Here is a 22222-nt window from a genome sequence, read left to right as displayed (position 1 = left end):
CTTTCGTTTTCAACCTAATTATACTGTTTTCTTTCCAGAAAAACATAGTATGCTTTTATAATAACACATACAGAAAAATTTCATTTTCACTAATACTATTATTTGATTTGTTCTTGCCTACCATCAAATTGATTTCTTGTCTTACCCAATTAAAATTTTATGCAATCTAAGACTTATAAAGGCGGAAATACTTAATTAAAAAAGTGTATCATGATTCAAGAAACAATCAAAAATCATCAAATTCATACTTATTTTCTAACCGTTTATAAAATAAATATGAGAAAATTTTAATCATTTTAAAATAATACAATAGAAGTGATATTTAAAACCTAATTGAATTTATTAGAAAATTATAAATACTGTATATAGTAACCATAAAGTCTAAATACTAAGGTTTTAAAAGACGCGAGTCGGGGACGCATCGGCCATGCCTAAAAATGACGCGTCGGACGCAACGGTGACGCAACGGCCGTTGACTAACGTTGACTTTTTAAAATAGTTTTATTAAATATATATTTATATATAATATTATATAGATCGAATCTTAAAATATAAACTATAGTTACAATAAACATGAACAATTAACAATATTACAAAAAAAAAAATAAAAAAAATTGACCGACTTTGACTGACTTTGACCGACTTTTTTCCGAATTTGACCGACTTTCTCCAACTTTGACCGACCTTTTACCTTTGATTGACTTTTTAGCAATGACGAATCGGCCATGCCTAAAAAACGACACATCGGCTGCCGCGTCGGCCAAGTCGGCCGACTTTTGCAACACTGCTAAATACTACAGAGTATAAATTAGTATAAATTAATTAAGTTGAATGTGGTAGATTAATTATACTAACACTGGAGTTAGCAATTATTATCCTATATACTATTAGTCACGCCGAATTTCGTCGTTTCAGTTGTTTCGGATTGTTGTTTTGAATTTGCGTTCACACTGCAATCGGTCCATCAACTTTGGCTCAGTTTACACAACGACCCCTCAAGTTTACATTTTTTCAGGGGTAGAAAGTGTAAATATATAACTTCATTAAAATAAAAGAAACCAATTCTACCCGAATTTTTAACGGGCCCTATTTTCTCGGTGCGAGTTAAATTTTTCCGAGACCTCCGTTCAACTCGAAATAATTTCACGAACACAACGAAACTAACTACGCGCGAAACGGACTATTTTTAAAAAACACTAAATAATTTCGGGCTATTTTTTATACATATACATATACACACACTAAAAAAACGCTCAATACCTCGGACTATAATCAATACATATACACACCTATAATACGCTCCGTTAACTATGAATACGCAACTCAAAGGTCCCGCGGCATCGCGCGGGCCCGTTTTCTAGTTTCATTAAAATAAGTATACTCCTACTTTTTTTGGGGCAACGGGATGTTTTAGTTGTTTTATTTAAAAGTGCTAAGCATATTAGCGCAAAAGCTTTGTAACTTGATGAAACATTATTGGAAAAGTCAATAACCCTTTTTTATTTTTGCCAAAATATGTATAGAAATAATAAGATTCGAAGATTAATTGAAGTACAATAACTTGAACAAATCTACACGTATACAACACTTGAACTCGTCAATGTCTGGAACCATATCGACACAAACCTAGCTCCATTAAAACCAATGCTATAACCAATACTCAAAATAAGCGAACCTATTGAAGAACTCTTACCAAAATAAGTCAATAACTAAAACTATGCTTGGTCCCGAGAATTTAAATCTCTTGAAAGAGGTGAAAAAAGACCTTTATACCCATAGGCGGAGCCAATAGGGTGGTGATATGCCCGAACTGGACGGTTTATTTATGCGTTGTCGTTAGGTCGCAAGGTGTCGGTACGAACTTATCAACAGAGTTTTAAATTTATATTGTTGGGCCTAAATCTTTTTTTGGGCGACGATTGGGATCACCCGAGGGGGACTAAACCACCTGTTGCGATCATCTCCCGTTTCGACTATGCCGATGCAGCAATAATAACCCCGCCCCTATCGCTGCCCGGGAGGAAACCTTGAAACCGATCCAATGGCACGACCAAATAAAACCCCCCTCCCATTTACCCCCCAAACGATATGGGAAAGGTGCCATGAGTGGATACTTCATGGCAGGGATGAAATTGTGTTTTTCTTATGTAGCCAACGGGGGTCGAACTCCTGACCTCCCCTAAAGGAGGCAGGCCACCAACCGCTGGACCACATCACAACTTCTTGTTGGGCCTAAATTTATTATTCCTTCCTATGGATTAGTAAGGGCAAAAATGACCTAGGGTCGTTCCTTGAGCGGTCGAATTTGAAACGGAGCTTATTCAGATAATTTAGTAATTAAGATTGGGTTTGTACACAATTTAGTATCCAAGACTAGTGGCCAGGTACACCTTTTGTGGAGAGGCAGGATCCTTTTGGTCCCAATAAATTGACGACTGTTCGTAACATCCAACAACCAAGTCTAACCAGTTTATTCTAGACACCACTTTTATCCAGAATATCAAATTGTGTAAAGGCTATAGGTGGGTTGATTCGATTTATAATTGTATTTAAAATATTAAAGTAATATAATTAAAATAAGCTAGTTAGCATGCAACAGCTAAAGACAGAGAAGACGTGGTTCACCATGATTTAAGATAACGTAGTGTCGGGATGATTACGAGACACTCATTGGATATATATACCTTGGTGTAAACACGAGATTCCCTACTAATTGATTTCTCGATTAGCATGTCATGAGGAACTAGGCTATCGCGATTCTGATCGGATGGACTATGCTCAAATCCGTATGCTTATCCGGTTTAAGGGTATAAGCGGCCCATCTTGGATGTAATGCATACCTTGGGCGCACGAATAAAGTAGCATAGCCATATAATATAATATACAACTTTTTTTAACACCTTAGTGTATCAACCAAGTGAGTGGTTATAAATGTGTTTTGAATTCCTTTCTGTTAATGGTTTGGTGAAATCTAAGGGTTTGTAGACAAATTAGAACCTAAGATAGTTCTCAGTCATCTTTAAAGATTTATAAGCTTAGTTTGTATTGTAGTGCGTTAAATTCCCATTTATGATTTAAACTAACCCTTACTTAAATCTACCTAATAAATCTCTTAGTTATTCACCATGTACTACACTTATAGTGGTTCCATAGCTTCTAATCTTGACTATGCTCAAGTGTTCCTATAGTACATCAACACTGTACTATACTGTTGCAACAGTATTTCCTCGAGTCTTATACTCATGTACTTTATAGTATTTTCGATGGGTTCATACCTTGACCAATGTATAAACACAGATAATTAATTACCTTATAATTGTCAACTTTATAAAAGGTTTTAATCACGTTTATTGGTGGAAAGACGGTAATAACGAGGTTTAAAATCATAGACAGAAAGTGACTATACGAAAAAATAATCATCCCTAACTAACATTAGTAAATAATGGCAAACAATCAAGTAATTACTCATACATCATGGCAACAAGCATTTCTTATATTAATAAATCACAAACATCGAACAAGAATATTATGATAAATTAATAAAAGAAATGATAGATATTACCGAATAATGCCGGCAGAATAACACTTGTATTTCTTCATAATATCCATAGCGTTACAATGCTTGATAGCTTCTACTAGTAACTACATACTAATCTCCTATTGATCACTAGAGAGCGACAATAGAGAGATAATTACATTCCTAATCTCTGTACTTTTCTCTCTGAAATCTAGAGAGAGAAAGTAGAGAGAGAACTAATCTCCTAATAATAACTAAAGAGAAGAGCGACAATAGAGTGATGTTTTAGAGAGAGAAGTGAAGAAGGTGTGTGTTGAAATGGTGGGATGTGCCACCTATTTATTGAAAAGCTTGATGGTAAAGTTGTAAATAAAACTGGCAAGTAGGTTAGGCAAGTAGGTTCTTGCTGGCAGGTAGTTTTGGCAAGCCATTCCTGCAAGCAGGTTTTTGTAATTAAATGGGCTGGAAACCACTGGCAAGCCGTTTTTGGCAAGCCGATGTGGGTGGCCGGCCTAAGTGGCCGGGTTTGGGCTAACCGGGTGTGGCGGCTGGTGCGTGTCTCCGAACTAACACTTGGTCTGGCAAGCCGGCCCTTGTGGTAAGCCGTTCTGGCAAGCCGGCCTTGGTGTTGGTTTGCCTGATTCCTTAGATCGTTTTGCTCGTTCCCGGGATCGTAACTTGTCTTTCATCATTTTCGCTCTAGATTCTTCGTTTTAGCTCCGTTTTACTTGATTCTTTTTGCATCGCCTTTGTAATTACTAAATATACAAAATTAACAGACAAAGCGATATTTTGGCGATAAATTTTAGAACTTTATTATTTTTGGGCCTTAATATCGAGGTAAAAACGTGACTTTTTAGCCGATATCAAATATCCCATACTTAGACTTTGCTTGTCCTCAAGCAAACCTTTCTTTTATTTTGAGTTCAAGGATGCTTCGAAGGTTTCCGTTCTATTATTCAAGTGGCTTGTTATTTATTATAAGAGCAAAATCAGACAAACCGTCTTCTAAAAGGGTAGAAACTATCTCTGCAAGCATGAAGGGAGGTTACATGACTTTGGCTTCCTTACACGGGTTACTCAAATCACTCAAGTATTTGGGGGTTCCCTATCAATCTATGAATTCGCTCATAGCCAGTCATGGTGCAAGTATTGTCATAGGCTTGACCAAGAATCAAATCTACACCGGTTAGATAAGGACGGTACTGATCTTCTCCCTAATCATTCTTTCAAAAGGAAGAGCGGGTTTAAAGGTTGGGTTGAGGAAAAAAGTGAAGGTTTTTATATGGCGAAAAGGTTGATTTTTGAATCATTGAAATTTAGGGAGATTTGATAGATTTCGGTTTCATGGGGGTATACTTTTTCTATGAAAGATGGTACTCTTTTTGTGTTGAAGAGTTCCTTTAAAGTGTGCTGATTTTCAGCGAAGACTTTGCTTCTTTTCTGTAATCCTCATGGGTCACAATCTTCATTTTCTTGGAGAATATATGATTTTATTTGAAGAATTTTCTCTTCTTTATTTTGGAGACTTTGCTCAACCTTTTTTTTTTTTTTTTGCATATCCCATCTTCATAACTTTGTCTATTTTTTCTTGTGCCCAGAGAGAAAAGTATTTCACCAGAAATAGGTTTTTTTGACCTGTAAAAAACAGTCTGGAATTTCGGAATTTTTCGACAAGTGTTTGAAGTAAACTTGGTCAATCTATCTATTTGAATTTCTAGATTTTGGAAATAAGAAAGGAAAGAGGGTGGAAAGGGTAATGTATTTGATAGTGAATTTGGGGTGAGTATTTTCTGATTCATCAACTTTTTGGTGTGAGTTGGTCGGTTTAAATGCGTGGAGTGGAAACGGAAATGGATGGTTTTTGTCTTCTCTATTCAGAATGATTTCGGAACGAGTATCGTACCTACACCACGTATGGCGCTTACTAACCTTGGCCTCGAAATGTATGTCAAGGTCAAGTTCTAACTCTAAATGCTAACATCGGCACTCTCAAAGGAAAGGATAGTGAAGCATTAATAATGAACGCTTATTGGGCCATTTTTGGGGTGCCTCACAACATTTATATTGGGTTGATAATGCCTAGTCATGCAATGCTCTTTTAGAGAATCGGTTCATCCTTAAGAAGATTTATGTCCTCATTTGTCTTAATTTTTAGAGCAAACACGCTTGATTTTTGAAAGTACTTCTTCTAGAAAGTATCATTTAGTCAAAATTTTTGAAAAATTTACGTTGAGGACAAAGAATCTAAATATTAGGTATACTCAAAAATCTTGGTAAAATTTTAAGTTAAGAATATTTTCCGAGCATCCCATTTCTAATTACGGTGTACTACATTGCTATCCCACACTTAGAGGAGCATTGTCCCTAATGTTCATTCTTAAATTTTAGGGAGCTAAAATCCCACACTTAGAGTTTGAACATGTCAGAAAATGTATCTAAGCTCAATATTGGGTTGGAATCTCACACTTAGTGATAAGCTTAGGATAGGGTATAGTTTATGAAATGTCCCGTTCTTATTGATTAAAAACGTTCCATATTAATTGATTTCGTTGCGAGGTTTTGACCTCTATATGAGACGTTTTTCAAAGACCGCATTCATTTTAAAACAAACCATAACCTTTATTTCATCAATAAAGGTTTAAAAAGCTTTACGTAGATTATCAAATAATGATAATCTAAAATATCCCGTTTACACACGACCATTACATAATGGTTTACAATACAAATATGTTACAACAAAATAAGTTTCTTGAATGCAGTTTTTACACAATATCATACAAGCATGGACTCCAAATCTCGTACTTATTTAAGTATGCGACAGCGGAAGCTCTTAATAATCACCTGAGAATAAACATGCTTAAAACGTCAACAAAAATGTTGGTGAGTTATAGGTTTAACCTATATATATCAAATCATAATAATAGACCACAAGATTTCATATTTCAATACACATCCCATACATAGAGATAAAAATCATTCATATGGTGAACACCTGGTAACCGACAATAACAAGATGCATATATAAGAATATCCCCATCATTCCGGGACACCCTTCGGATATGATATAAATTTCGAAGTACTAAATCATCCGGTACTTTGGATGGGGTTTGTTAGGCCCAATAGATCTATCTTTAGGATTCGCGTCAATTAGGGTGTCTGTTCCCTAATTCTTAGTTTACCAGACTTAATAAAAAGGGGCATATTCGATTTCGATAATTCAACCATAGAATGTAGTTTCACGTACTTGTGTCTATTTTGTAAATCATTTATAAAACCTGCATGTATTCTCATCCCAAAAATATTAGATTTTAAAAGTGGGACTATAACTCACTTTCACAGATTTTTACTTCGTCGGGAAGTAAGACTTGGCCACTGGTTGATTCACGAACCTATAACAATATATACATATATATCAAAGTATGTTCAAAATATATTTACAACACTTTTAATATATTTTGATGTTTTAAGTTTATTAAGTCAGCTGTCCTCGTTAGTAACCTACAACTAGTTGTCCACAGTTAGATGTACAGAAATAAATCGATAAATATTATCTTGAATCAATCCACGACCCAGTGTATACGTATCTCAGTATTGATCACAACTCAAACTATATATATTTTGGAATCAACCTCAACCCTGTATAGCTAACTCCAACATTCACATATAGAGTGTCTATGGTTGTTCCGAAATATATATAGATGTGTCGACATGATAGGTCGAAACATTGTATACGTGTCTATGGTATCTCAAGATTACATAATATACAATATAAGTTGATTAAGTTATGGTTAGAATAGATTTGTTACCAATTTTCACGTAGCTAAAATGAGAAAAATTATCCAATCTTGTTTTACCCATAACTTCTTCATTTTAAATCCGTTTTGAGTGAATCAAATTGCTATGGTTTCATATTGAACTCTATTTTATGAATCTAAACAGGAAAAGTATAGGTTTATAGTCGGAAAAATAAGTTACAAGTCATTTTTGTAAAGGTAGTCATTTCAGTCGAAAGAACGACGTCTAGATGACCATTTTAGAAAACATACTTCCACTTTGAGTTTAACCATAATTTTTGGATATAGTTTCATGTTCATAATAAAAATCATTTTCTCAGAATAACAACTTTTAAATCAAAGTTTATCATAGTTTTTAATTAACTAACCCAAAACAGCCCGCGGTGTTACTACGACGGCGTAAATCCGGTTTTACAGTGTTTTTCGTGTTTCCAGGTTTTAAATCATTAAGTTAGCATATCATATAGATATAGAACATGTGTTTAGTTGATTTTAAAAGTCAAGTTAGAAGGATTAACTTTTGTTTGCGAACAAGTTTAGAATTAACTAAACTATGTTCTAGTGATTACAAGTTTAAACCTTCGAATAAGATTGCTTTATATGTATGAATCGAATGATGTTATGAATATCATTACTACCTTAAGTTCCTTGGATAAACCTACTGGAAAAGAGAAAAATGGATCTAGCTTCAACGGATCCTTGGATGGCTCGAAGTTCTTGAAGCAGAATCATGACACGAAAACAAGTTCAAGTAAGATCATCACTTGAAATAAGATTGTTATAGTTATAGAAATTGAACCAAAGTTTGAATATGATTATTACCTTGTATTAGAATGATAACCTACTGTAAGAAACAAAGATTTCTTGAGGTTGGATGATCACCTTACAAGATTGGAAGTGAGCTAGCAAACTTGAAAGTATTCTTGATTTTATGTAACTAGAACTTGTAGAATATATGAAGAACACTTAGAACTTGAAGATAGAACTTGAGAGAGATCAATTAGATGAAGAAAATTGAAGAATGAAAGTGTTTGTAGGTGTTTTTGGTCGTTGGTGTATGGATTAGATATAAAGGATATGTAATTTTGTTTTCATGTAAATAAGTCATGAATGATTACTCATATTTTTGTAATTTTATGAGATATTTCATGCTAGTTGCCAAATGATGGTTCCCACATGTTTTAGGTGACTCACATGGGCTGCTAAGAGCTGATCATTGGAGTGTATATACCAATAGTACATACATCTAAAAGCTGTGTATTGTACGAGTACGAATACGGATGCATACGAGTAGAATTGTTGATGAAACTGAACGAGGATGTAATTGTAAGCATTTTTGTTAAGTAGAAGTATTTTGATAAGTGTATTGAAGTCTTTCAAAAGTGTATAAATACATATTAAAACACTACATGTATATACATTTTAACTGAGTCGTTAAGTCATCGTTAGTCGTTACATGTAAGTGTTGTTTTGAAACCTTTAGGTTAACGATCTTGTTAAATGTTGTTAACCCAATGTTTATAATATCAAATGAGATTTTAAATTATTATATTATCATGATATTATCATGTATGAATATCTCTTAATATGATATATATACATTAAATGTCTTTACAACGATAATCGTTACATATATGTCTCGTTTAAAAATCATTAAGTTAGTAGTCTTGTTTTTACATATGTAGTTCATTGTTAATATACTTAATGATATGTTTACTTATCATAGTATCATGTTAACTATATATATATATCCATATATATGTCATCATATAGTTTTTACAAGTTTTAACGTTCGTGAATCACCGGTCAACTTGGGTGGTCAATTGTCTATATGAAACATATTTCAATTAATCAAATCTTAACAAGTTTGATTGCTTAACATGTTGGAAACATTTAATCATGTAAATATCAATCTCAATTAATATATATAAACATGGAAAAGTTCGGGTCACTACAGTACCTACCCGTTAAATAAATTTCGTCCCGAAATTTTAAGCTGTTGAAGGTGTTGACGAATCTTCTGGAAATAGATGCGGGTATTTCTTCTTCATCTGATCTTCTCGCTCCCAGGTGAACTCGGGTCCTCTACGAGCATTCCATCGAACCTTAAAAATTGGTATCTTGTTTTTCTTAAGTCTTTTAACCTCACGATCCATTATTTCGACGGGTTCTTCGATGAATTGAAGTTTTTCGTTGATTTGGATTTCATCTAACGGAATAGTGAGATCTTCTTTAGCAAAACATTTCTTCAAATTCGAGACGTGGAAAGTGTTATGTACAGCCGCGAGTTGTTGAGGTAACTCAAGTCGGTAAGCTACTGGTCCGACACGATCAATAATCTTGAATGGTCCAATAAACCTTGGATTTAATTTCCCTCGTTTACAAAATTGAACAACGCCTTTCCAAGGTGCAACTTTAAGCATGACCATCTCTTCAATTTCAAATTCTATATCTTTTCTTTTAATGTCAGCGTAGCTCTTTTGTCGACTTTGGGCGGTTTTCAACCGTTGTTGAATTTGGATGATCTTCTCGGTAGTTTCTTGTATAATCTCCGGACCCGTAATCTGTCTATCCCCCACTTCACTCCAACAAATCGGAGACCTGCACTTTCTACCATAAAGTGCTTCAAACGGCGCCATCTCAATGCTTGAATGGTAGCTGTTGTTGTAGGAAAATTCTGCTAACGGTAGATGTCGATCCCAACTGTTTCCGAAATCAATAACACATGCTCGTAGCATGTCTTCAAGCGTTTGTATCGTCCTTTCGCTCTGCCCATCAGTTTGTGGATGATAGGCAGTACTCATGTCTAGACGAGTTCCTAATGCTTGCTGTAATGTCTGCCAGAATCTTGAAATAAATCTGCCATCCCTATCAGAGATAATAGAGATTGGTATTCCATGTCTGGAGACGACTTCCTTCAAATACAGTCGTGCTAACTTCTCCATCTTGTCATCTTCTCTTATTGGCAGGAAGTGTGCTGATTTGGTGAGACGATCAACTATTACCCAAATAGTATCAAAACCACTTGCAGTCCTTGGCAATTTAGTGATGAAATCCATGGTAATGTTTTCCCATTTCCATTCCGGGATTTCGGGTTGTTGAAGTAGACCTGATGGTTTCTGATGCTCAGCTTTGACCTTAGAACACGTCAAACATTCTCCTACGTATTTAGCAACATCGGCTTTCATACCCGGCCACCAAAAATGTTTCTTGAGATCCTTGTACATCTTCCCCGTTCCAGGATGTATTGAGTATCTGGTTTTATGAGCTTCTCTAAGTACCATTTCTCTCATATCTCCAAATTTTGGTACCCAAATCCTTTCAGCCCTATACCGGGTTCCGTCTTCCCGAATATTAAGATGCTTCTCCGATCCTTTGGGTATTTCATCCTTTAAATTTCCCTCTTTTAAAACTCCTTGTTGCGCCTTCTTTATTTGAGTAGTAAGGTTATTATGAATCATTATATTCATAGATTTTACTCGAATGGGTTCTCTGTCCTTCCTGCTCAAGGCATCTGCTACCACATTTGCCTTCCCCGGGTGGTAACGAATCTCAAAGTCGTAATCATTCAATAATTCAATCCACCTACGCTGCCTCATATTCAGTTGTTTCTGATTAAATATGTGTTGAAGACTTTTGTGGTCGGTATATATAATACTTTTGACCCCATATAAGTAGTGCCTCCAAGTCTTTAATGCAAAAACAACCGCGCCTAATTCCAAATCATGCGTCGTATAATTTTGTTCGTGAATCTTCAATTGTCTAGACGCATAAGCAATCACCTTTGTTCGTTGCATTAATACACAACCGAGACCTTGCTTTGATGCGTCACAATAAATCACAAAATCATCATTCCCTTCAGGCAATGACAATATAGGTGCCGTAGTTAGCTTTTTCTTCAATAACTGAAACGCTTTCTCTTGTTCATCATTCCATTCAAATTTCTTCCCTTTATGCGTTAATGCAGTCAAGGGTTTTGCTATTCTGGAAAAGTCTTGGATGAACCTTCTGTAATAACCAGCTAGTCCTAAAAACTGGCGTATGTGTTTCGGAGTTTTCGGGGTTTCCCACTTTTCAACAGTTTCTATCTTTGCCGGATCCACCTTAATACCTTCTTTGTTCACTATGTGACCGAGGAATTGAACTTCTTCCAACCAAAATGCACACTTTGAAAACTTAGCGTACAATTCTTCCTTCCTCAATACTTCTAACACCTTTCTCAAATGTTCACCGTGTTCTTGGTCATTCTTTGAGTAAATAAGTATGTCATCAATGAAAACAATGACAAACTTGTCAAGGTATGGTCCACACACTCGGTTCATAAGGTCCATGAACACAGCTGGTGCATTAGTTAAACCAAACGGCATGACCATAAACTCGTAATGACCGTAACGTGTTCTGAAAGCAGTCTTTGGAATATCATCTTCTTTCACCCGCATTTGATGATACCCGGAACGTAAGTCAATCTTTGAATAAACAGACGAGCCTTGTAGTTGATCAAATAAGTCGTCGATTCTCGGTAGTGGGTAGCGGTTCTTGATGGTAAGTTTGTTCAACTCTCGGTAGTCGATACACAACCTGAATGTACCATCTTTCTTCTTGACAAACAAAACAGGAGCTCCCCACGGTGATGTGCTTGGTCGAATGAAACCACGCTCTAAAAGTTCTTGTAATTGGCTTTGCAGTTCTTTCATCTCGCTGGGTGCGAGTCTGTAAGGAGCACGAGCTATTGGTGCAGCTCCTGGTACAAGATCTATTTGAAATTCAACGGATCGATGTGGGGGTAATCCCGGTAATTCTTTCAGAAATACATCGGGAAATTCTTTTTCGACGGGAACATCATTGATGCTCTTTTCTTCAGTTTGTACTTTCTCGACGTGTGCTAGAACAGCATAGCAACCTTTTCTTATTAGTTTTTGTGCCTTCAAATTACTAATAAGATGTAGCTTCGTGTTGCCCTTTTCTCCGTACACCATTAAGGGTTTTCCTTTTTCTCGTGTAATGCGAATTGCATTTTTGTAACAAACGATCTCTGCTTTCACTTCTTTCAACCAGTCCATACCGATTATCACATCAAAACTCCCTAACTCTACTGGTATCAAGTCAATCTTAAATGTTTCGCTAAGCAGTTTAATTTCTCGATTCCGACATATATTATCTGCTGAAATTAATTTACCATTTGCTAATTCGAGTAAAAATTTACTATCCAAAGGCGTCAATGGACAACTTAATTTAGCACAAAAATCTCTACTCATATAGCTTCTATCCGCACCCGAATCAAATAAAACGTAAGCAGATTTATTGTCAATAAGAAACGTACCCGTAACAAGCTCCGGGTCTTCCTGTGCCTCTGACGCATTAATATTGAAAACTCTTCCGCGGCCTTGTCCATTTGTGTTCTCCTGGTTTGGGCAATTTCTAATAATGTGGCCCGGTTTTCCACATTTATAACAAACTACATTGGCATAACTTGCTCCGACACTACTTGCTCCACCATTACTCGTTCCAACACCATTTGTTCCTTTTGTTCTATTAACCTCTGGTCCGTAGACCTCACACTTCGCCGCGCTATGACCATTTCTTTTACACTTGTTGCAAAATTTGGTGCAGAACCCCGAGTGATACTTTTCACACCTTTGGTAAAGCTGCTTCTGATTGTTGTTGTTATTGCGGTTATTATTGTTGTTGGCATGATTGTTGTAGTTGTTGTTGTTGTTGTTGTTGTTGTTGTTGTTGTTATTGTTGGGCCGTTTGTTGTAGTTGCGATTGATGTTGCGATTGTTGGGATAATTGTTGCGATTATTGTTGTAATTGCTGTTGTTGTTGTATTGGTGATTCTTATCACCGTTTTCCTCCCACTTTCTTTTGACTTGCTTCACATTGGCCTCTTCAGGAGTCTGTTCTTTAATTCTTTCTTCAATCTGGTTCACTAGTTTGTGAGCCATTCTACATGCCTGTTGTATGGAGGCGGGCTCGTGTGAACTTATATCTTCTTGGATTCTTTACGGTAATCCTTTCACAAACGCGTCGATCTTCTCTTCCTCATCTTCGAATGCTCCCGGACACAATAGGCACAATTCTGTGAATCGTCTTTCGTACGTGGTAATATCAAATCCTTGGGTTCGCAACCCTCTAAGTTCTGTCTTGAGCTTATTGACCTCGGTTCTGGGACGGTATTTCTCGTTCATCAAGTGCTTGAATGCTGACCACGGTAGTGCGTACGCATCGTCTTGTCCCACTTGCTCTAGATAGGTATTCCACCATGTTAACGCAGAACCTGTGAAGGTATGCGTAGCATACTTCACTTTGTCCTCTTCAGTACACTTACTTATGGCAAACACCGATTCGGCCTTCTCGGTCAACCGTTTCAATCCGATCGGTCCTTCGGTTCCATCAAATTCCAAAGGTTTGCAGGCAGTGAATTCTTTGTAGGTGCATCCTACACGATTTCCTGTACTGCTAGATCCAAGGTTATTGTTGGTATGTAGCGCAGCCTGTACTGCGGATATGTTTGAAGCAAGAAAAGTACGGAATTCCTCTTCGTTCATATTCACGGTGTGTCGAGTAGTCGGTGCCATTTCCTTCAAAATTATCAAATGGAACAAGTTAATCATACAGAATATTAAGAGTAGTTAATAGTATTTCGTAGCATAATATGAACTCATTTATAAAAGCTTTTTCTTCATATTAGCGTTTTATAAGTTTAAATTCGGGTAGTACCTACCCCTTAAGTTCATACTTAGTAGCTAATATACAATTCAACTACTACAATTCTATATGAAAAACTGATTATAATAATATTTCGCGTTCAAACTTTTATACAATATTTTACAAACTTACAATACCGCTTATTTTACATAAAGCATGAAATATAGCACACAATAACTTTGATACAAGATAGTTGTGAAGATAATTCTAGCTAGTACACAAGTCGTTCAGCAAAGGCAATAAAGACACGTAATTCATACGTCCAGAAACAAGTCATGCATTCTGGTTTTACTAGGACTACTTCCCATCCTTGGTCTTGTGGAACATAACCGTTATGGCCGTTGATAAGACAGCGTGTTGTAATGTCGTCAAAGGGACGAGGGTTACGTAATGTCCAACAGTCCCGTAACAATCTAAAAACCTCATTTCTTACCCCAATTACCGACTCCGTCACTTGTGGGAACGTTTTGTTTAATAGTTGTAGCCCGATGTTCTTGTTCTCACTTTGGTGAGAAGCGAACATTACTAATCCATAAGCATAACATGCTTCTTTATGTTGCATGTTAGCCGCTTTTTCTAAATCACGAAGACCAATATTCGGATATATTGAGTCAAAATAATTTCTTAACCCATTGCGTAAAATAGCATTTGGGTTCCCCGCAATATATGCGTCAAAGTAAACACATCGTAACTTATGGATTTCCCAATGTGATATCCCCCATCTTTCGAACGAAAGCCTTTTATAAACCAAGGCATTCTTGGAACGTTCTTCGAATGTCTTACAAACCGATCTCGCCTTAAATAGTTGTGTCGAAGAATTCTGACCGACTCTAGACAAGATTTCATCAATCATGTCTCCGGGTAGGTCTCTTAAAATATTGGGTTGTCTATCCATTTTGTGTTTTATACTGTAAAATAGACAAGAGTTAGATTCATAAAAAAAAAATACTTATTAATACAAGCAATTTTTACATATATCATAAAGCATAAGCACACTATATTACATATATTACACCACACGAATATAACTATCTTATTCCGACTCGCTTGTTTCTTCTTCTTCGGTTTTGGTTCGTTTTGCCAAGTTTCTAGGGATATATGATGTTCCCCTAATACTAGCTGTTATTTTCCACAACGGTTTAGAAAAACCTGGTGGTTTAGAGGTTCCTGGGTCATTGTTACAACTTAAGGACTTCGGGGGTTGACGATACATATAAAGTTCATCGAGGTTGGAATTAGATTTCTCTATTTTTATGCCCTTTCCCTTATTATTTTCTTTTGCCTTTTTAAATTCAGTTGGGGTAATTTCTATAACATCATCGGAATTCTCGTCGGAATCCGATTCATCGGAGAATTGGTAATCCTCTCAATAATTTGCTTCCTTGGCGGAAACACCATTGACCATAATTAACCTTGGTCGGTTGGTTGAGGATTTTCTTTTACTTAACCGTTTTATTATTTCCCCCATCGGTTCTATTTCTTCATCCGGTTCCGATTCTTTTTCCGGTTCCGATTCTTCTTCCGGTTCCGACTCTTCTTCCGGTTCGTCTTCGGGAACTTGTGAATCAGTCCACGAATCATTCCAATTTACATTTGACTCTTCATTATTATTAGGTGAGTCAATGGGACATGTTCTAGAGGTAGACATCTATCACATAATATCAAACGCGTTAAGAGATTAATATATCACATAATATTCACATGTTAAAAATATATAGTTTCCAACAAAATTTGTTAAGCAATCATTTTTCAAGTAAACACGGTCGAAGTCCAGACTCACTAATGCATCCTAACAAACTCGATAAGACACACTAATGCAAAATTCTGGTTCTCTAAGACCAACGCTCGGATACCAACTGAAATGTCCCGTTCTTATTGATTAAAAACGTTCCATATTAATTGATTTCGTTGCGAGGTTTTGACCTCTATATGAGACGTTTTTCAAAGACCGCATTCATTTTAAAACAAACCATAACCTTTATTTCATCAATAAAGGTTTAAAAAGCTTTACGTAGATTATCAAATAATGATAATCTAAAATATCCCGTTTACACACGACCATTACATAATGGTTTACAATACAAATATGTTACAACAAAATAAGTTTCTTGAATGCAGTTTTTACACAATATCATACAAGCATGGACTCCAAATCTCGTCCTTATTTAAGTATGCGACAGCGGAAGCTCTTAATAATCACCTGAGAATAAACATGCTTAAAACGTCAACAAAAATGTTGGTGAGTTATAGGTTTAACCTATATATATCAAATCATAATAATAGACCACAAGATTTCATATTACAATACACATCCCATACATAGAGATAAAAATCATTCATATGGTGAACACCTGGTAACCGACAATAACAAGATGCATATATAAGAATATCCCCATCATTCCGGGACACCCTTCGGATATGATATAAATTTCGAAGTACTAAAGCATCCGGTACTTTGGATGGGGTTTGTTAGGCCCAATAGATCTATCTTTAGGATTCGCGTCAATTAGGGTGTCTGTTCCCTAATTCTTAGATTACCAGACTTAATAAAAAGGGGCATATTCGATTTCGATAATTCAACCATAGAATGTAGTTTCACGTACTTGTGTCTATTTTGAAAATCATTTATAAAACCTGCATGTATTCTCATCCCAAAAATATTAGATTTTAAAAGTGGGACTATAACTCACTTTCACAGATTTTTACTTCGTCGGGAAGTAAGACTTGGCCACTGGTTGATTCACGAACCTATAACAATATATACATATATATCAAAGAATGTTCAAAATATATTTACAACACTTTTAATATATTTTGATGTTTTAAGTTTATTAAGTCAGCTGTCCTCGTTAGTAACCTACAACTAGTTGTCCACAGTTAGATGTACAGAAATAAATCGATAAATATTATCTTGAATCAATCCACGACCCAGTGTATACGTATCTCAGTATTGATCACAACTCAAACTATATATATTTTGGAATCAACCTCAACCCTGTATAGCTAACTCCAACATTCACATATAGAGTGTCTATGGTTGTTCCGAAATATATATAGATGTGTCGACATGATAGGTCGAAACATTGTATACGTGTCTATGGTATCTCAAGATTACATAATATACAATATAAGTTGATTAAGTTATGGTTAGAATAGATTTGTTACCAATTTTCACGTAGCTAAAATGAGAAAAATTATCCAATCTTGTTTTACCCATAACTTCTTCATTTTAAATCCGTTTTGAGTGAATCAAATTGCTATGGTTTCATATTGAACTCTATTTTATGAATCTAAACAGGAAAAGTATAGGTTTATAGTCGGAAAAATAAGTTACAAGTCATTTTTGTAAAGGTAGTCATTTCAGTCGAAAGAACGACGTCTAGATGACCATTTTAGAAAACATACTTCCACTTTGAGTTTAACCATAATTTTTGGATATAGTTTCATGTTCATAATAAAAATCATTTTCTCAGAATAACAACTTTTAAATCAAAGTTTATCATAGTTTTTAATTAACTAACCCAAAACAGCCCGCGGTGTTACTACGACGGCGTAAATCCGGTTTTACAGTGTTTTTCGTGTTTCCAGGTTTTAAATCATTAAGTTAGCATATCATATAGATATAGAACATGTGTTTAGTTGATTTTAAAAGTCAAGTTAGAAGGATTAACTTTTGTTTGCGAACAAGTTTAGAATTAACTAAACTATGTTCTAGTGATTACAAGTTTAAACCTTCGAATAAGATTGCTTTATATGTATGAATCGAATGATGTTATGAATATCATTACTACCTTAAGTTCCTTGGATAAACCTACTGGAAAAGAGAAAAATGGATCTAGCTTCAACGGATCCTTGGATGGCTCGAAGTTCTTGAAGCAGAATCATGACACGAAAACAAGTTCAAGTAAGATCATCACTTGAAATAAGATTGTTATAGTTATAGAAATTGAACCAAAGTTTGAATATGATTATTACCTTGTATTAGAATGATAACCTACTGTAAGAAACAAAGATTTCTTGAGGTTGGATGATCACCTTACAAGATTGGAAGTGAGCTAGCAAACTTGAAAGTATTCTTGATTTTATGTAACTAGAACTTGTAGAATATATGAAGAACACTTAGAACTTGAAGATAGAACTTGAGAGAGATCAATTAGATGAAGAAAATTGAAGAATGAAAGTGTTTGTAGGTGTTTTTGGTCGTTGGTGTATGGATTAGATATAAAGGATATGTAATTTTGTTTTCATGTAAATAAGTCATGAATGATTACTCATATTTTTGTAATTTTATGAGATATTTCATGCTAGTTGCCAAATAATGGTTCACACATGTGTTAGGTGACTCACATGGGCTGCTAAGAGCTGATCATTGGAGTGTATATACCAATAGTACATACATCTAAAAGCTGTGTATTGTACGAGTACGAATACGGATGCATACGAGTAGAATTGTTGATGAAACTGAACGAGGATGTAATTGTAAGCATTTTTGTTAAGTAGAAGTATTTTGATAAGTGTATTGAAGTCTTTCAAAAGTGTATAAATACATATTAAAACACTACATGTATATACATTTTAACTGAGTCGTTAAGTCATCGTTAGTCGTTACATGTAAGTGTTGTTTTGAAACCTTTAGGTTAACGATCTTGTTAAATGTTGTTAACCCAATGTTTATAATATCAAATGAGATTTTAAATTATTATATTATCATGATATTATCATGTATGAATATCTCTTAATATTATATATATACATTAAATGTCTTTACAACGATAATCGTTACATATATGTCTCGTTTAAAAATCATTAAGTTAGTAGTCTTGTTTTTACATATGTAGTTCATTGTTAATATACTTAATGATATGTTTACTTATCATAGTATCATGTTAACTATATATATATATCCATATATATGTCATCATATAGTTTTTACAAGTTTTAACGTTCGTGAATCACCGGTCAACTTGGGTGGTCAATTGTCTATATGAAACATATTTCAATTAATCAAATCTTAACAAGTTTGATTGCTTAACATGTTGGAAACATTTAATCATGTAAATATCAATCTCAATTAATATATATAAACATGGAAAAGTTCGGGTCACTACAGTTTAAGGATATAACGAAGCAAAATAAATAAACGAAGAGAAAGAAACGAATTACTCCCCTTGAGTGCGGCTGTGAGCTGAGGATATGAAGGTAGACTGAGTCAGAACCATCTTCTGCTGGATTCAAATCGGTCTTCTACAAGTGTACTCGAGCTCATTAGGGCATTCTCATTCTCCATACACCATCCACCAATAACTTGCAATGAAATAATCAACGGGTTTCCTTGTCGTTTCATCATTATTCAAAGAGCCTCCACCACAGGCATCAATAATTGTCTATTACTTGTAACAATGGAAAAGATCAAACCTAGATAGGTGATTAAACTTTAGGCCATAGACTCACTGATTTGCGTTTTGATGAAAAAGTTATTTGAAAACTTGAGGGTTTCAAAATTAGGTTTTTGAAAATTCAAAAAATTAGTGTATGACTAAAAAGCTTAATCTCACACTTAAAGTGTTGACTGCCTTTAATTTTAAGACTTTTGAAATAGTGTAGCAATTAATTAATTCACTTAAGCCCAAGACAAGTAGGAGAAGTGCACTCGTCCTAAGAAACATTAAAAATTTTATTTTAAGTTTCAGTTTTCACTTATTCAATTAACCTAATTATCCTAATCTAACTACTATTAAAGCTATAGAAAAATAAACACACGGGTTGCCTCCCGAGAAGCGCTTGTTTTTGTTCGAGTCACGAGCCTGACTCTAGCCTTATTTCTCAGGAAATCTATGAGGCTCTCTTGCATCCATCAGTAGATACAAGAGGTAATATCAGAACATATCGATGGGATTAAAGCGGACATAAAATAAGGTATGTCCAATGAGAGGAGAAGGTGGTTTGAAGTGAATCTTTGTTTAACTTGAGGTATAAAAAAGCTATCAACTTCTTTTACCTCCTTTATTAGAACTGGATGGTCAAAGGGGTCCTCATCACTCCATGATGTGTATGACATTTACGTATTTGAGTGATGGTTTATAGGGTAGCCATATCGCAAAACCAGTCTTTAGTGACTTGGGTTGGTCGTAATGTTGTACTCTGGTTTATAGGGTAGCCATGATGCAAAACCAGTCTTTAGTAACTTTGGGTTGGTCGTAATGTTGTACTCTAGGCATGGAGGTGGGACGATGTCCATTGACGTCTCCAATATGGTAGCAATATTAACAACTACTTCGGTGCTAAAATCCTCCATCTCTTTCTTCTTATCCGGGCTCTCCATTTCAATTTCTTCATCCACCTCCTCGTCACTCTGGTCGAGAGCTTCAAGTATAATTGGTTCAGAGAATTCTTCTAGAACGAAATCCTCTCCAGTCATAAAAGATCAAAATAAGGTGGTAGTGAATATTGGGTAGGTGTGGAGTGGCTATTCTTCTTGTCTTCTACTTCTATCTTCTTCTCTTCATTCTCTGAATAAAAGGTGACTTTCCTAGTGGATATGGTATTTATCTCGCCGTTCCCATCAGAAGGACATACATGTAGTGACCCGAACTTTTTCGAACCTTTCTATGATTATATGTTTAATGAAAACTATATTTACATGATTAAATGTTTCCAACATGTTAAGCAATCAAACTTGTTAAGACTTGGTTAATTGAAACGGAAATTTTGTAAACGTCTGATTACCCAGTTTGACCAATGATTCACGAACGCTATAAGTTGTATATGACATGATGATACATAAATGAAGAAATATATATGTTTAACATGATATAATGATCATCAAGTATCTCATTAAAAATAGTAACAATAAGTTATATACTTAAAAAGGAGACTATTGACGTATGAAACTCGAAACGATACATATAACGATTATCGTTATAACCACGTCTTACTAAATATATATGAAGCATATTAATACATTGTTATATTATATATAACATGATAATATGATAATTAAATATATCATTAAGTGTATTAACAATGAACTACATAAGTAAAAACAAGACTACTAACTTAAGGATTTCGAAACGAGACATATATGTAACGATTATCGTTGTAACGACATTTAAATGTATATATCATATTAAGATATATTAATATATCATAATATCATGATAATATAATAATTTAAAATCTCATTTGATATTATAAAGTTTGGGTTAACAACATTTAACAAGATCGTTAACCTAAAGGTCTCAAAACAACACTTACATGTAACGACTAACGATGACTTAACGACTCAGTTAAAATGTATATACATGTAGTGTTTTAATATGTATTCATACACTTTTGAAAGACTTCAAGACACTTATCAAAATACTTCTACTTAACAAAAATGCTTACAATTACATCCTCGTTCAGTTTCATCAACAATTCTACTCGTATGCACCCGTATTCGTACTCGTACAATACACAGCTTTTAGATGTATGTATTATTGGTATATACACTCCAATGATCAGCTCTTAGCAGCCCATGTGAGTCACCTAACACATGTGGGAACCATCATTTGGTAACTAGCATGAAATATCTCATAAAATTACAAAAATATGAGTAATCATTCATGACTTATTTACATGAAAACAAAATTACATATCCTTTATATCTAATCCATAGACCAATGACCAAAAACACCTACAAACACTTTCATTCTTCAATTTTCTTCATCTAATTGATCTCTCTCAAGTTCTAACTTCAAGTTCTAAGTGTTCTTCATAAATTCTACAAGTTCTAGTTACATAAAATCAAGAATACTTTCAAGTTTGCTAGCTTACTTCCAATCTTGTAAGGTGATCATCCAACCTCAAGAAATCTTTGTTTATTACAGTAGGTTATCATTCTAATACAAGGTAATAATCATATTCAAACTTTGGTTCAATTTCTATAACTATAACAATCTTATTTCAAGTGATGATCTTACTTGAACTTGTTTTCGTGTCATGATTCTGCTTCAAGAACTTCGAGCCATCCAAGGATCCGTTGAAGCTAGATCCATTTTTCTCTTTTCCAGTAGGTTTATCCAAGGAACTTAAGGTAGTAATGATGTTCATAACATCATTAAATTCATACATAAAAAGCTATCATATTCGAAGTGGTAAACTAGTAATCACTAGAACATGGTTTAGTTAATTCTAAACTTGTTCGCAAATAAAGTTAATC

Source organism: Rutidosis leptorrhynchoides, chromosome 4 (assembly GCF_046630445.1).
Source record: "Rutidosis leptorrhynchoides isolate AG116_Rl617_1_P2 chromosome 4, CSIRO_AGI_Rlap_v1, whole genome shotgun sequence".
Taxonomy (NCBI): Eukaryota; Viridiplantae; Streptophyta; class Magnoliopsida; order Asterales; family Asteraceae; genus Rutidosis; species Rutidosis leptorrhynchoides.
This window is presented reverse-complemented; position numbering follows the sequence as displayed.